This window comes from Phasianus colchicus, chromosome 10 (assembly GCF_987193195.1).
Source record: "Phasianus colchicus chromosome 10, bPhaCol1.hap1.1, whole genome shotgun sequence".
NCBI lineage: Eukaryota > Metazoa > Chordata > Aves > Galliformes > Phasianidae > Phasianus > Phasianus colchicus.
The window spans coordinates 24132078-24148539 of record NC_143445.1 but is presented as its reverse complement, the minus strand read 5'-3'; the positions used below and the strand labels follow the sequence as shown (position 1 = coordinate 24148539).

Sequence of the window (16462 nt, the reverse complement as noted above, 5' to 3'; positions counted from 1 at the left end):
AGCCATTAACGCAGTCCTTATTAACCATTCCTGACCATGGCAGCTGTCAGTCTTCATGTTTGCCTCTGCTACAATTACCTGCCTCAAGCAATCTGATCCAAATGGATTATTTAGATCCTTCTGTTGCTGTTATACAACAACAGCCTCACCTCTAAGGACAGAAAATATGCAAAGCATTATGATACAAAACAGGATAAACTCACTAGATTAAGGATATAATTAATATTTGCTTTGAAATATGTTACATGCTAATGTGTATTTTATTCTGTTGCACTGAAATGAATCTAAAGCAGCAAGAATCTAGGCTGCATATATTTTTATTTCATTATATTAGCATGCCTTATATGCTTTTGACTACAACTCAAATCCTGTATATGCTAATTTCTGTAACAAATGATACAGGTCACAGGTGTTCCAGCTTACTCCCGAGCGTCAAACTGAACTCAACCCAAAGTCCACTGAATCCAATCAACACTCCACCCTGAAACCAATCAACACTCCACCCTGAAACTCTACAAAATCTTTAAGTTTTGCTGATGCTTAAGACAATCTCCAGTTGTCTTGGTTTCTTTCCTTGCTCCGAAGATTGAATAAATGCTAGGAATGCATCTGTGAACCAAGGCTGAACTCTTACTGGGAGCACATCAGGAAGACTCAATTCCAGTCATCCTGAATGATTTAATGTTTCATAAGTAACACAGAATCACAAAGTTGTAGGGGTTGGAAGGGATCTCTGGAGATCGTCTAGTCCAAACCAAAACAGGCTTACGCTGATTGTTACTGTGGTGAATGCAAACAAAACTATGAGGATTCTTTCCATTTGTGAAAGATGATGTAGTGAAGATGCATCAAGTCCAGTCCCTAATGGAAAGCCTGTGACAGGAACTCTTGTGGCAAGATGGTGCACATACAGCAGGTCTGAAGGCAATACAACTGCTTTAGAAGACAAACTTGGCCTTAATAATTTGGACACCTTTATGTGGCTATGCCCCAAGTCTGAACTGTGTCATACCATACTGCAGTGTTCAGTTTTATCACCTACAATTCACACTAAATTCACACTCAGCAAAAATCTTTGTTATACAATAGGTCGCTGTCATCCTTAACACGTAGCATATTTGGTATCTGAGAAACTAAAAGCACTGTCTACTAACGCAAACTAAGATGTAAACCACTATCTCATTAATACAAATGACCTGTTAGCAATCCAGGTGGATCATTTCATGCTCAATCCTGGAGATCTGGAATAACGCCCAACTCATTTACCTGAAGATGCATCATCATCATTATTGTCTTATCGGGCAGAAAAAAATATATGGAAGTGTGTCTTTTGGACAATACAATAAGTATATCTGATAAACAGCCACAAATGGCCGATTGACTAAAACAATGCCTTCATCTCCCCAGAGTCAACTTGCTTTCTTTTTCTTTCCTTTTATTTCACTACTCTCCTTTACATCTTTTTTTGACAGAAAGCTCCAACCTTTTTTCTATGAAGAAGAGCCTCTGTAATCACAAAAAAACCAAGTAAACATTCAGTAAGAGATATGAGAATTTTAAAATACTAAGCCCGTATTTCTCATGTTTCTATCTTTTGAAAGCTGGTTGTGCATTTTGAAGATTAGATGTTTTAATTGAAAATTTCCTGAGGTTTATAAACAGCTTGTTCATTCAATCCATATTTCTCTTCTTACCAGCTTTTATTAATATTGGATGCAATAGAATATAACAAGTTTGGAAGCGATAGCTTTGCTAAAGCTCAATTCGGCAGAATGCTGATATTCTCTCGGCTGGTAGAGAATGTGCAATAAAAATATAAAACCAGGGAGATTTCATTTTGACAGTGGAAGGAAACTGTTTATTAAAATATAGTGCTTTGGGGATCAATTTTTTTTTTCTTGGAAGGTGCTCATAACTCAGACTAGTTCATATTACACCCTTAGTGCATAAAAGCTTGTTTGCTCCTGGTAACAAATATTGGAAATATTTTTCAAGAACAATTGATGCAAGGCAGTCTCTGCATTTTCATCACAGCTGCCTGTGCAGCCTCTGAACTGAAACTGCTGCCCATAAAGTTATTCTGATCAGCACATCATTTTACTTACAGCTCAGTACAAGAGGTATTAACAGGTTTGTGCAATATAACTTGAGCAGATTAAGAATCAAAATGTGATCTCATTAATCTGAGCTATCTCCTACTTTTGGTGGAAAGCAGCTTTGGCTCCTTCCCTAGCAGCTTGCTTTCTTTCTTTTCGTTCTTTTTTTTTTTTTTTCCCCCTGTGGCTTACTTGAACAAATAAAGAAACAGCAGCAAATAAATTTACATAGAAGAATGAAAAACAACATCAAGATGCAGTATTTTTCACATGCTTTTTCCCACCTCTTGCCTTCCTGCATAGCAGGAGAATAGCAATCTGGTATTGGCCCCTTTCCTATTTATGAAGATAAAGTAGCCCACATACAGGGAAGTAATGGGGCTCCCTACCGTTCCTTAGTCACTTACAGGGAAGAGAAGCTAAAGGCTCATGGCTGAGTGCAGCTCTTACATGACAAAGCACTTCGTTCATTTGAGCCATTCCTTTCTACTCTCTTCATAACCCTGCTTGTTTCTCAGCTACCTCTATGCATAAAACCCATGTCAGTGAGCACTAAGCTCCAGAACACCATCCAGAGAGTACCTTTACTGGTGACAACCCACCTCCAGCTTCTCTAGTACAGAACATCAAAGGTCAGCAGAGATGGATTTGAATTCAAAGTTCAAGACAGAAGCCTTAAAGTTTTGTATTTGGGAATGTAGTCCTAAGTCCCTCAGTGCTTTTGAGAAAGGTGGGGAGAAAAAGAAGAAAAAAAAGAAAAAAACGAGAGGATTTCATCCCACAGACAGTTTAGATATTGCCTTTATAAAGCCACGAGAAAAGAGGTGAACTACTTCACCCTCAGCATTTTGGCATTCAGGTTTATCAGCAGTGGAGTCCTTTTGGTCCTGATGGATGTGAAGTCTTTGTCATAGAAACAAAAACAACAGAAACTAAAAGAGGGTACACAGTCAAACCGTTCAGATGCGTTTCATGTAGCCCTTCTGGGAAATGAGGATGGGGACTATTCTTGACTGAAATTCATTGTCTCAGAAGGCTGGTTTCCAATTTAAGCTTAAAAAAGGTCATGAGATTCTACAACACAGCAGCAAGAGCCTTGGCCAGAATCCTCCACGTCATCACTCCACCCACATAACACTGGATTTGGCCCTGTGCATTGTCACAGTCAGATTGACTGAAACAACACAGAAGGGCTGCACTTGATAAGTTTTAGGGATGAAACTATCAGAATCCTGGAAAAAAAATATTACAACTTCAGATTAAAAATAAAGATAACACACAGATTTCCCCCACTGAGATCTCTGTACAGTCCCAAAGATGAATTACTTTAGAATTTCGATAAACATATTAATAATAAATAATTATCTCTGTTTTAATCTTTCTAAACAGAAACCTACAGAGGTGGCTGAGTTACTGAACACACTGAACAATTTGAAAACTCAGATTGGCTGAACTTTTCATAACTAAAAACTGAGATACATAAGCTTAGAGAGAATGAAAGGTTTTCCTCCTCCAGATGGTGAGCTGCCTAGTCAGTAATTGATCTTAATCACAGAATCCTGACATTACTCTCTGCATAGGAAGGTTCAGTAGCTACTGATTTCTGCAGCTGAACCAATATGGTTCCTATTTTCAGTCATTTTATGGTCCAGTTCCCAGTGTTCCCAGTGAACTTTATCCCAAGAGGATAATGTTATTACCCTCTCTTGTTCTATACGTAACTGCCTAGTTTCAGTTGTAGCTGTACTTTGAACTGAACTTCCAAGAATACCATCTATCTTTTCCAAGCCACTGACCGAGCCATCAGTTTGTAGATGTTTATTACCTAATCCACCAGTTTAGCAGGTTACATATCATATTTTCCATTTACTCACATGTAGCCAAAGCTCTTTGACTTCAAATTTTTTGAAGTGGCTTCAGTATTCTTGCCAGAAACTGTCCCCAGAGTTCAACCCAGTCCATTTAATTCCAGTATCTCTTTAAAGTGAGCATTGTTAAACACATTTCTCCCCACATCCCTATCTTTCATAAATGACTTTCTGAGAGAACCTTTTCCAGTAATCTTTGAGTGACACCAGAAATGCTTTTCATCTTCATTTAAATAACAGCAGCCATACTAGACAACAATCAGACACTTCATAGTGAACAAAGGATTTTCCGTATTTCTTTATTTTCCTCTCCATGTTTCCTGTAATTGGCTACTGCAGCCACAAAACCTTCAACCTTTGTGCATCTCTTTAATGCTGCAACAGGCCATCTCTAAATTCTCTGTCTGCTTCTCCTATATTACCTCTGAAAACATTTACAGACTTTAAGGACTGTGGTCATGCAAGTGCTTGTGTTCTGTGTTTCAGACTGCTTCCCCAGCCATGAAATATTAAAGAGCATTCTCTGACAGTACCTTCAGAAATTACCCTTCACATATGAGTGAAAATGCCCCTTTTAACAAACTGCTGGAAGAGATTAAATAATCACAACCAACCCATGGCACTGCCTGTTTCTCATCAGGCAAGAGATGAAAGTTCTTGCACTACCTCGGCAACTCCAGTAAGATCATCTTCGCTTCAGAAAGAAGAGATCTAAAATATATTCACTACTCAGGCTTTGGGGAGGACTTAAACCAGCTCAAATTCAAGCTGTTTATATTTAAATAAATTCAAATATTCCCAAGGAAGAAATGCTCAGATGTACACAGGTATCACAAATACAAGAACCTCTCTGCCTTTCACAGAATAAATTCTCTAGTTTGAGTTTCACAGCCATTATGGCAAAAAGAAGAGTTAAGTGCATGATGTACTTGAAACATCCACATACTTTATTATATTAAGCATGAGAAAAAAGTATAACTGCACTGCAGGCATCTCTCAAATTAAATACCACATACAGTCCCTTCATTTGGTAGATACACTCTAATAGTATATTGGGCATAGCCACAGATGTTCTTTACTGAGTTGTGTTGAAATCAATCTAATTTTGTGAGTTAAATGAGGTGTTCTGATTTAAGGTCTTAACTACACAGCAAAACGAAAACATTAAAAGTGAAGCTTCTTACCACTCGGAGTTCTGATGGATAAGTCAATTTCTTTGTCACGATTTCTGCCTTTTAAATCTGTATTTTAAGAGGGCAAATATGAAGTTTACATCCATTAGCTATGCGGGAGATATCTGGAAAACAAGAAAAGATGACATAGACTTATAAGCAACATTAATTTTAATACTAATTAAGCTCACAAAATATTACTTCAATATCAGTGACAAGATAGTAGAGAATCAGCATTAAAGAATGAATAAGGATGGTTACCCATTGACTTTTTAAAGCTGAGTTTAAGTAGCTCAGAGACTTGTTAGGGTGAAATGTCATCACACTAGTGCAAGATCAGTGATGTCCTGACTTGACAGTGTGCCAAATTTCAAAGCTGTCTCATGGCGTATGTGATGTGGGCTTATGGCTTCCATCCAGTTCTCAGTCAACTGATGTCCTCATCTTCCCCACTGACACAATCCAGGAGCCTCGGCTGAGAAATGAATATTAGAGGGAGCTACAACATCCTGTCCTTGAGTAGAGACGCTGGAAAATTTCAGGCAGAAAATTTTTACACTGTTGGAAAAAAAAAAAAGTTGGAACCTCTTTGGAGCCCAAATCTGGTACCTTTAAATATCAAGAAGGTTATTTTGTTAAATGATATGGAGAGATTCTGTGTCCACACTGTGCGATGCAATATTGATCTGAACAAATTTGCTCTAGCAGTGGAAGCAGTACAGCTCCGTTTGCAGAGTGCTCCCTTGATTCAGGGGAAGATTGGATGAATTCAAACACTGTGCAGCTCTCATGAAGCTGTACTGTTTGCAGGTGCTCACTGAAGCATGTAAGTAGCCAGTATCACAAGCCCAATAAATAGGGGTAGTGGGCAGTTACCATATATGTAAGTCATGTAATATCACTCTCTCCTTGCTACTTTAAGGATCACTCTATTTCCCAAAGTGCCATAGCACCATGCTAAGACAAGTTGCTATTGGCATGAGCTGCATCCTTTTACACTTCAACCACCCAAAAGCATCTTTGCCATATCCTCCCCACTGCACTAGCCCTGCTGTGGGGGCATCTCTAACAGAGCATTTAAGGCCCATATAACTCCCTTTTTGAACATGGAAATAAGGGTGTGGTGAAAGCATGACCCTAGATCACATTGAATAGGAGCTGGTTTTGCTTATGAGTCACACAAGGTGGTAATATTCCCTATAATTATTATAATAAGTAATTAAGGAAGCTTAACAGTAATGTAAACTAATATTCTTATTAAAACATATTAGTAATACAGTGATAAAAAAATCTCATGACTACAACAGCAGTACAGCCTGTGACTCTAATGGAGACTAAAGTATATTCTCCCTTAGGATGAGTAACAAAGCACTGAAATGCTCTTACTCTGAAGAGCAGAAAAAGCAGTTCAGATTTTAACCTAAGTATGGTCTAGAAACATGTGAGCTCTAGAACACATGTCCTTGCAGACAGTTGTATCCAATTACAAAGAACTTTCTCAGATAATGTTTTCTTACTTCAAGAAATTTCATCATGCAGATGAATGGAAACTTTCACTGTATTACTATTACTGAATTATTTTCACTGTGGTCACCACCCAAACGTGTGACCCTACCATGCTAGACACTGTGCAAACACACAAAGACAGCCACTTCCCCCAAACACAGAAGGGGGATAAAGATCAAAGTTTTCATCTGGTTTAATATTCTATTTTATAGAAAGCTGAAGTACATCCTTGCTTACATCATACTATTCACGGCAGAGACAGGAGACAAGCCCAGCTCTCCCTAGAACCAACTCTAGCACGAGGACTGGAAAAACCACACTTCTGCTTTAAAAGGACAGTGCCTAATGCTGATGTTTTTTTAATGGTCAGTGATGTACTCCAATTCCACATGCACCAGAGGTACCACGTTACTGCACTGTCTCCCTGGAAGTTGTATAGAGCAGAGTTCAAACATCCTTCACCACTGCTCTAGTGAAGCAATTTTATCTTCTAATAGAAAAGAAGTTTTTTAGTGTTAGAGTTCTAAATTTTACATTCATATATACTCTGTATCTTGTCTGTTTGCATTAAAAGAAAATCCTTTTGATCAATGCTCTCGCAATGAAACTGCACTCCCCAGCACAGCGTTCTCAGTCAACCTGCAGGGTAAATGATACTTAATAGATAAAGAGACATGCTGTCAAGATCAGCTGTGCATGTGCTAGAGCTCAGTTGTCTCTAAGGCAGCAAGGCATAGAAGCCTTTCAGATAACACATTACTGTCTAGCCTCATCTGTACTACATTCCAGTAAAAGCCACAAAGACTTCTTTCCTCCTCTGCACTGTCCTGAATCCCTGTACGTAAATACCTTGTTAGGGTAACAGTGATTACGTTGTCACTCACAAACTGGGCAACTGAGGCAGAGGAAACCAAGGTTATCCGAGCAAGATTATGCTTTGCTTTAGAGTCACAGGTGGCACTAAAAAAATCAGAAACCCACTATTTCCAACCCATCACTGGGTAATCACAACAGGCCCCTGCTATTGTCACCCAAATGGCATGGCAGGGGTTTGTTCTACAGAAGGGCTAATCAGAAATCTTAACAGCGTTTTACTCTCCCACATTAGAATTATCCAGTGAGCAATGGCTCCTTAGCACATGGTGCAGAAATGATCACAGGGTCACACAGATCCTTCACCACTGGATTGGGACCATTTCTGGTCCACTCTCTGACAGGAAACAGAGATCTGTAAAAGCAGCAGCTGAGGCCTGGGAGCCCTTTAGCAAACATGGGAGATACTTCCATGTTCCTCTTATCCAGGTTTCTATGAGGACTCGTTATGTTACTGACATAGAAACTTGCCTGAAATTTCAGCATTTTCAGATGTAAAATAAAATATGCAACTTTGCCTTTGCATTTTCACATTTTCCAGCCAGCTACAAAGCTTATTGTTGGCAGCCACTATTTGCAATTCAAGCAAAAAGCAATCCAAGTCTGAACGCTACCATAATGAGTAAACAGAAAATTGCCTTGGTAGACAGAAAGAAAATGTAATCCCACATTAGAGCTGAGGGTCTCTGCCCTTTGCTCTGCGAGAGAAGTACACCACAGGTACTTGTTTGTAGATATCATACGATTGGGACCATGAAGGTCTATGAAGAAAATCAAAAGGCAGAAATATAAACACAAGGAAACAAATTCACTGTGACTGGCTAGAAATGGAACATGGGGACAAGTGAGATTGTTACCATTTACTGATCTGACCAGCAAAAGAATAACATTTTTGACACGACAAGAAGCGCAAGGCAGTAACACTGGCAGGTAGCAGCAGCAGCATTAAGACATACTGCAAACATTCCTGAAAGTTAGTGCACAAAGCACGTCAGCCTGCAGGACTTAATTTGTTTGGGAAGTTCTGCAGCTCCTGGCTTTGACTATAAAAAATATTTCAAAGCACTGTCTTCTTCTCCAATGCTGTTTCCAGCTGTGTTTAAACAAATCTGATCTCCTGTTATCAACTGCAGCTGTATTTCCTATCTCCTCTGTTTTCTTTTGAAAGCAGTTCACTGTGATAAATTTTAAAAAAAGCAGCTTCATTCCAAAGGGGTTTGATTTCTTCCCCACTCAGATGATCACAGACACATGTCACAAAAAAGAAACAGACTGAAATTATACTGAAGGTGAATAAGTTTATTGCACACAAGTACTCCTGCCCTTAAAAGCACAGTATATCAATGTCAGGGCACTGATCAGCCCTGGTCCTCTCTGCTCATAACTATGATGTATTGGTCTAATGTTGCCTTCTGTAGCACGAAAACAGAGAATACAAGAAAATCCCTATATCAAAACAAGACAGTCCTCACACACACACAGACACCAGAGCCTCCACTGAATAAAGAGAATTAGAGAATAAAGGAGTGTGATATGTTAGGCTGTTTTGGAGAGGAGGGTAGCAAGTGTATAATTACGTTATACTCCTCTTAACATTATTCATTCTCTTATATGCACTCTAAGAGCAGTTTGTGGAAAGAGTGTGGGAAGGGGGAAGAAAGGGAAAAAGAGGGGCTGAATAGAATTCAAACCTAAAAATAAAAAGCTTCTGTGATCACAATAACCTGTTTTCCCAAGTTACATCAACATCTTGAAGAAAAAAAGAGGAGAGAGATTCACTCTCTTAACATCATGACTGATAGCAGGGGGCTGGAGTGACAGAGCCCCCGACTTCATTCATGGGTACCTCTGAAACCCTGAATTAAGCTGCTTATTGTCCTAGCACATAATGTGAGCAGCTTTTCAGAGATCAATGTCTTCTCTCCAGATGTCTGCTCACCAGCTGAGAAATCAATCAGCTAAGCTTCAACAACTGCCAGAGGAGCAAGCAAGGGCACACAGCACTAAAACTAAATTTAAGCACAGATTACAGCACCTATTCCCCCAGCAAGGTGTTTCTATATCAGATTGTAGGAACTCCCATTCAGAGCTACGGTCACAAATTCTGGGAAAGGAGAAAAACGAGAGCTCACTTCAGCTTGTGTGAATTGCCACATATACATAGCACAGGGTTTTTCCCTCAGCCCTGAGGAAAGGCAGACAGTAAGAGAAATCCCCAGAAACTGAGCTATAGACCTAAGGCAGCTTTTGGCAAATACAGTAAAGCCAGAGCACAGCACTGGTCAGGGCTGCTGCTCAGTTATTCACTCTCACTGTCAGGGGATCAGCCGCTGTTCTCATGGGCTCAACCTCAGCAGCTGCCATGCACTGACTGCAGTCGCTGATGAACGCAGCTCTGCTGAAGTCCTTTTGCTCTCTGACAGTTTAAGATTTAGATGACCATCTGCATGCTGCACCACAGGAAGATGCGAGCAGGGATGTCATTCTTTTTTGTTCTAACACTCCAATCTGTTGTGAGAGTTACTTCTGATTAATTGAGTTAAACAATCTGGTGTGATTTTTCTGTTCCTATAAGTTAATGATTTCAGTTATCTTACTCATCAACGTGTAAATCTAAATACAGTACGATTTAGAGAAGAAAGAAAAACAGGCAGTAAATTGGGTGCTGGGCTCTACCTACAGCAGTTTTGATCTTTTAGCCTTTATATATGTTTTGCAAAGCATGTCTGAATGCAGTGTGAGAGGTGCTGCCACCAGCCAGGAGCCTGCAGGGCCACAGCAAGGCAGCACAACCCTCACTGAGCACACAGGGGCTGAGGGCTGCTGCAGCTCCCTCACCTCCAGGAGCAGCAGATGACTTTGTGTTCGGCCATCTATAAGTGAGAGTAGCATCCACTATGGCAGGAGAAGTTTGGAGGGGGATGCTGCAGAATGGGATGCTCTCATGAGGATCCCAGCTGGTCTCTGGGTTACCACTGTCTATTGTACAGTAGCAGTGGCCAGACTACACTGAAGTTTACTTTCAATGTCTCTGTATTCAGATACTGAGTTACTATTCATTAACAGATGAAAAACTTGCCTGAACAGACTGAGCTATAACATACATAAATATACATAAGAAATCCTTCACCCAATTCACCAGTTCATCTTTTGCACTGCAGCTTCTTATATAGGATCAGCACATGCATCATCACATACATTTTACATGGTGTTCTGTCTTTGGACACAGCATGACAGAAAAGATGGGCTCTGCCCTCCTGTACTCATTGCTACCGTGTCAGCAGGGGCCTCCTATAAGGTTAGACAAGTTTGTGCCACACATTTTACTTCTTTTTTTTTTCTTCTTTTTTTTTTTTTTTTAAACCAAAGAGGTCTATGTTATGCCTTCATTTGAATACCAGTGATAATCACATCAAAAGTTGCTGCCAACTTTCTAAGTAAGACTGACGATACACCATGATAATGCCAGAGCCACTCAGTGCTATTTTGCCAGTTAATATTTTCTCCCTGTGTTCAAAGGCCTCCTGGCATCTACATGTATTTGTTAGAACACAGGAAAACATCTTTCAAGATTGAAATTCATACCTGGAAAAATTAAAGCATGTAATTACACTTCAGCTTGTGTGTGTGCTGTATTTCATGTCCTATCTCTAAAATTTCACCTTCCTATAGGAAACCCCCAATAAAAAGTAGAAGACAGGCAAACGCCATCTGACAAACAAAGATTAGAGGAGCCCTAGGGAAGGGAAACATCTACTCAGAATGATCTGCTGCTTTGTCATTTCAGTCCCTCCTGCATCACATCGCAGAGAGCAGCAGACAGCACTGGAGGAGGCTGGGTTAGTACACAGTGCTGCCAAACAGCATTCCGCCTTGAGTGGGGATTTTACTAAGAAAACAAAGCAAAATGAAGATAAGAACATTCTGGAGCCAAAAAAAAAAAAAAAAGAGAGAAAAGAAGGAATAGCTAGAGATTAGAAGAGGAGGCAGGTATGACTCGATTCCAGAGATACTGAAACAGTTGGATTTTGGTTGCCTGATTCTTCACAATTAGAAGAAAAAAGGTTAACTGATGAAGGAAAGGACCCAGCTCAGACTGAGGATATTTTCTCCTGAATTTTAAACTACATAGAAAAATAATAGATTAAAATTGAAATAAGATAATAAAATAATTCTTCAAATTCCATTCCTTTAGTTAGCTTCTCATCAGCAATGTATGCAAGACTAAGATAGCTAATGAAGTTTCAGCCAGTGGCAAATTCACAGCTAACCATAACAAGGTTACTGTATTTTATATGCTGTATCGTCTTCCACTAAGTTTAACATTTTATGGTGTACATTGTGCAGATATATCTACAAGATAGATTTCAGTTAGAAAAAGAATAACTGTGCAGTCCCAGCATTCAAAGCATGCTATCAGTATAAGAAGTTTAAAGAGGAGATAATATTTACTGTGAACTACTTCTTCCATGTTTGAAGTGGAACGTGAAGCGTTCTGTAGCTAAATGAGAAATGACTCATTCTCAGAACATAAATCAGCGTTTGAACCAAATCGAATTAATTGACAATTGGTATCTCAAGGGGTAGACTGTAATTCTTCAGGAATGTCTAAGTGCCTTGTACATAAATGGAAGTTTGTAAAAGGTGAAAAAAATAACAAAACTCTTCCTTGATTGCTAATCTTGCAAAAGTTGCTTCCAGGAAATATATAGCTCCAATGCTAATGAATGCAATCATTCACAGCGATGCTCAGGGGCTTAGAGCAACCCTACATGAACCTGAATTACAAGTAAACCCATCTCATATTCTGAAATAAAATTAAGCATCCTGTACTAAAATGAAGTCACTGATGGAATGGGAAATTATTTTTAGAAAGGAAAGTGCATTTTCTTTTTCCTGAAATGGATTAATTGTTTGGTTTTCATTTCCAAGGTGTAAGGAAACTTGGATCATCTGGATATTCCTTACAGATCTACAGAAATAACATGGGAAGATCCTGATTGTGTCAAAAGTATTGGAAAAATGATCTGTAGTGGAGCAAGGGTTTCACCTAATGTATCAACAATGTGTTTGTTTTTTAACATACATGCATATAATTAAAAATATGCCTTTACAAATACATACCTAAATTACTCCTTTGATTCCAGAAGGATGAGTTTGAAATTACAAAAGTAGAACTAAGATAAGAACATGGTCTATTATGAGAACAGCAGTTTCCAAAGCAGGAGAATAATATCTGTTGCATGGAGACAGAGCTAAAGAGTTGCGGAGGAAACATTTTCTCTCTCAGTCTCTCTCCCAGTTTTAGACAAAAGTGCTTTAGGAGCTTGGCACAGTAAGTACACAAGGTGTTTTAGCTTTCTTTAACCAAAAATATTTTCTGATATTTATTATATTTTGCTTATGCTTTGGGGTATGAAACCAAAACTCCCATTCTACTGTTCTTTTATAACAGCCACAACCTCTACCTCCAATGAAGCGTTTGCTGTAATGAAAAGGCTGAGGATCAATTTTAATAACGACAACTCAACGACGTTCTCCTGAAAACCTTTCACCTTTTTGTACAGTTAATTCCACCAAACAATATTTGTTCTACAATCTGCAGTCTAAGTAGTCAGAATGTTTTCTGAGCACACTGCATCTCTACAAGACCTGCTCAGGAAGATGCTCAGCCACATAGCCGGGCTTAAACGCAGGGGTAGTTCCCTCGCAATCGTCAAGTTCCTCACATGGCATTGGCTCAAGAATAATTGGATTTTCTGAGCTGAGCATTCAGCCCAAATAGATGTACATTTTCAAGCGGTCCCTTTCCTATTCCAGCCCTTCTGAATTTGACTGCCTCCATAATTAACTTCATATCCATTTTTTAACTATCTTTACCAGAGTAATTATTTCACAGGTTGCTTCAGTCTGAATCCGATACATCTTTAAAGAGGTAATGGTTCAAACCACGACATCCTTCACCTCTCATAAATACCATCTTCTATATTTGTATCTACTTTTTATAATAAACGCCTCTGGCAAGCAGTGTGTCAGTGCCCTCCAGGCAGTGATTAAAATACTCCCTGCTGAACCAAGGCACTGGCCTGGCCTCCCCTCAATCCTTTCTCAGCTTTCAGGAATTTAAACTGCTCAGCATCCCAGAGCTCAACAGGAAATGAGGACAGTTCCAGGGCTGTTTCTGGGCTGTCCCACAACTATTATTATGTGGACATGTTGGAGAAGCTGCCCAAAGGAAATACTCTGCACAGCATGGCTGGAATCATGGTAACACTGTATTACCCGGTGAGAATATCTCAAATCAAAACAGAATTTGGCTATTACTGATAAGTCATCTTATTATCTCTCCTCTCCACAACTCATGGAGAAAGTGCAAGGAATTACACCCTTCTTATTTATTTTTCACTGTTTTAGAAATTAGTTTGGTATTACTTCACTGGAAATGAAGTTTAATTCACTGATAGGCAATTCTCAAAATAAAGCTTAGGACTTCTGTAGCCAGACCGATTAATCTGGAAGCATCTTTTGTGTTATTAAAGAGCAGTATTAAAAAGCAAAGGCAGTTATCAGGAACTGAAGACATTATGTGGACATGTTTGAAAACATTACTTTCTCCTGGAAGTTTCATCTGTTCGTTTATTATTTGCCTTGAAGCTCTCAAAGATAGATGACAAATATCTTTCCAGATAACTGCCCTAAATCTTTTGGAGAGGTATTTAGATCATTATTACAGTATAGATAGTTGAGCTAATATTAATAAGGTTTTCCTTTTTTCTGCATCCACTGAACCTCTTCTGACAGGAATTAAAAAGCACACAACTGCCACTTTTCCTTAGTTCCATTATTGCAACTGAGGTCAATTCATCCAAAGTGCACAACATTTAACACACACCCAATGCCATGTTTTAGACAAAACTGCATTAGGAGCTTGGCACAGTAAGTACACAAGGTGTTATAGCCAGCTTTCTTTAACCAAAAATATTTTCTGATATTTATTATATTTTGCTTATGCTTTGGGGTATGAATTCTATCAGGAATTGAAGATACATTCTGGGTCTTACTGTTTGTTAATACCAGATCTGTACATTGGTGATCCATTTCCCGTGGCACAAGGTACTCAATGTATTCAGCAGCATAGAGGAGGACCTCACTATTTCCTTGCACAATGGGGAGAAGTGGCTGATGATATATTTTGACAGGTTTGAAGTGGATTTGTTCTGTGACATAGTCGGGCTTGAAAATGACACAGCTTGAGGGAAGCCATCCACCATGCAGTAATTGCAGTTCTAGCCTTGCTTTATGTTTACACATTATTAACTGACTGCTCATGTAAGAGAAATAATTAGAACATTAGAACTTAGCTAACTATAAATAAGACAGACTTGTTCTTTCTGGCAAATTCCTTACTGCCACTGATTACCCTTGACAGAAAATCTACCATGGCGTGAACCTCTTAAATAAAACCTGTACAATGATCTTTCCATCTGTCTGACTACCATAATTAAAGGCATCAGCAATGCTGTGAACAAACAGCTTTAGGTTTGGTTTTCTCAAGTATTGATGGCATCAATCATCAATTTGACTGACAGACTTACTTGCCTTCATATCTCCATTTTTGTCTTATTTCCTACTGGTACAAGGAGACCCAGGGGGGACCAGCAGTTCTGACAGATGCAATCTGTTTTCAGCTGTGTCACCAGAACACTGAATGAGTCAGTTACATCACCATACAACAGAAAGCAAAATTTTACTCATTGGCTAAAGAAAAATCTACAGGTTTTTAGTGAAATATATACTTGGGAAAGACATTTGTGAGGGCAGAAACTTTTTATATGAAATAAAAGTATGAATTAGTTCTGTCAGTTTTCAAATGATATGGCACCAATGCACCATTGGCTCCTAGAAGTTTTTACTGTGTCTGCCCAGAGGTTTCCTTGTGCTCACTGCAGACAGTGGACCTTCACATTTCACTTCACCCTTCTCATTGCAGCTTTCAAACTGCTTCAATCTAGTTAATATAATTGCTGGGAGAAAAAAAAAAAAGAAAATTAAGCACTAACAAGATGGTTTTTATTACATTAGTTTTTCCTAAGTTCTGAATATCAGTGTTTTCCATTGATTATGTAAATTGTATGGCAACCTGTGGTGTGTTCCAAAAGACTGGTAGAAATATCTAGAAGTAGTAACTGAAGAGAAGGTAGAAACAATATATGAAGTGTCAGTATGAAAATACATCTTTGGGAAAGGATGATTGCTTGGTTGCAAGCAGTGATGTACGAGGTTGAGACTACACAGATCACATACTGTCTAATAAAAGGCTAAATGTAATTGTTTTGGAAAAATGCACTACATCAAGATATGTAATAGGAAAGCAAAAATTCTGCAGCTAAATTACTCATTTAGAAATGTTGCCATTTTTACTTACATACAATCAATATTACAAGGATTTAAGTAAACAACTTTGTCTAAAAATATGCTTGCTTTGACAACTACAGAGACTAGTCTGTTAGATTAAATATCAGTTAATAATAAATATCTATGAAGTACACATCCTTCTGGAAAGAGAAGTAGTCTCAAGGGTATAAGTTCTGTACCAGAGCATCATCTAGGAACGTAAGTAAAGGTCCTAAGGGAAGGCACTGCCTCCTGGGGTTGAGCCTGACACAGAACAACCTTCCCCTGCTGGGACGAGCTGGCTGAAAGCAGCCGTATGCCAGTGCTGCCAACCCTCCTGCAGATGCCATCAGCTTCTGCTGTCAGTTACCACTGCCAACAGCGTCCCTCCCACAGCCACCAAACAGACAAGTGCAGACGCTGTAAATGTTATGGGTTGCAAAAGATGGCACTTCTGATCCTTCTCCAAAACATGCAGCTGAGAACTGGCAAACTGATCTCCAGCTATGGAAAATCTCACACAGGGAAACCTTTTCTCACTGGAAGTGACCTC

The 16462-nt window shown here is 39.1% G+C and overlaps 1 long non-coding RNA gene across 2 annotated transcripts in view; it reads right to left on the bottom strand.

The window, feature by feature from the left end:
- Positions 1–2886: 2886 nt before the first annotated feature.
- The window catches only part of LOC149916673 (uncharacterized), a 140456-nt gene continuing 126880 nt past the window's right edge, over positions 2887–16462 (bottom strand). For both annotated transcript variants that reach the window (XR_016469825.1, XR_016469826.1), the window contains 2 exons: positions 5149–5261; positions 2887–3328 (listed from right to left, as the gene is read on the bottom strand). This is a non-coding gene — a long non-coding RNA (uncharacterized LOC149916673). The remainder of the gene's footprint in view (positions 3329–5148; positions 5262–16462) is intronic.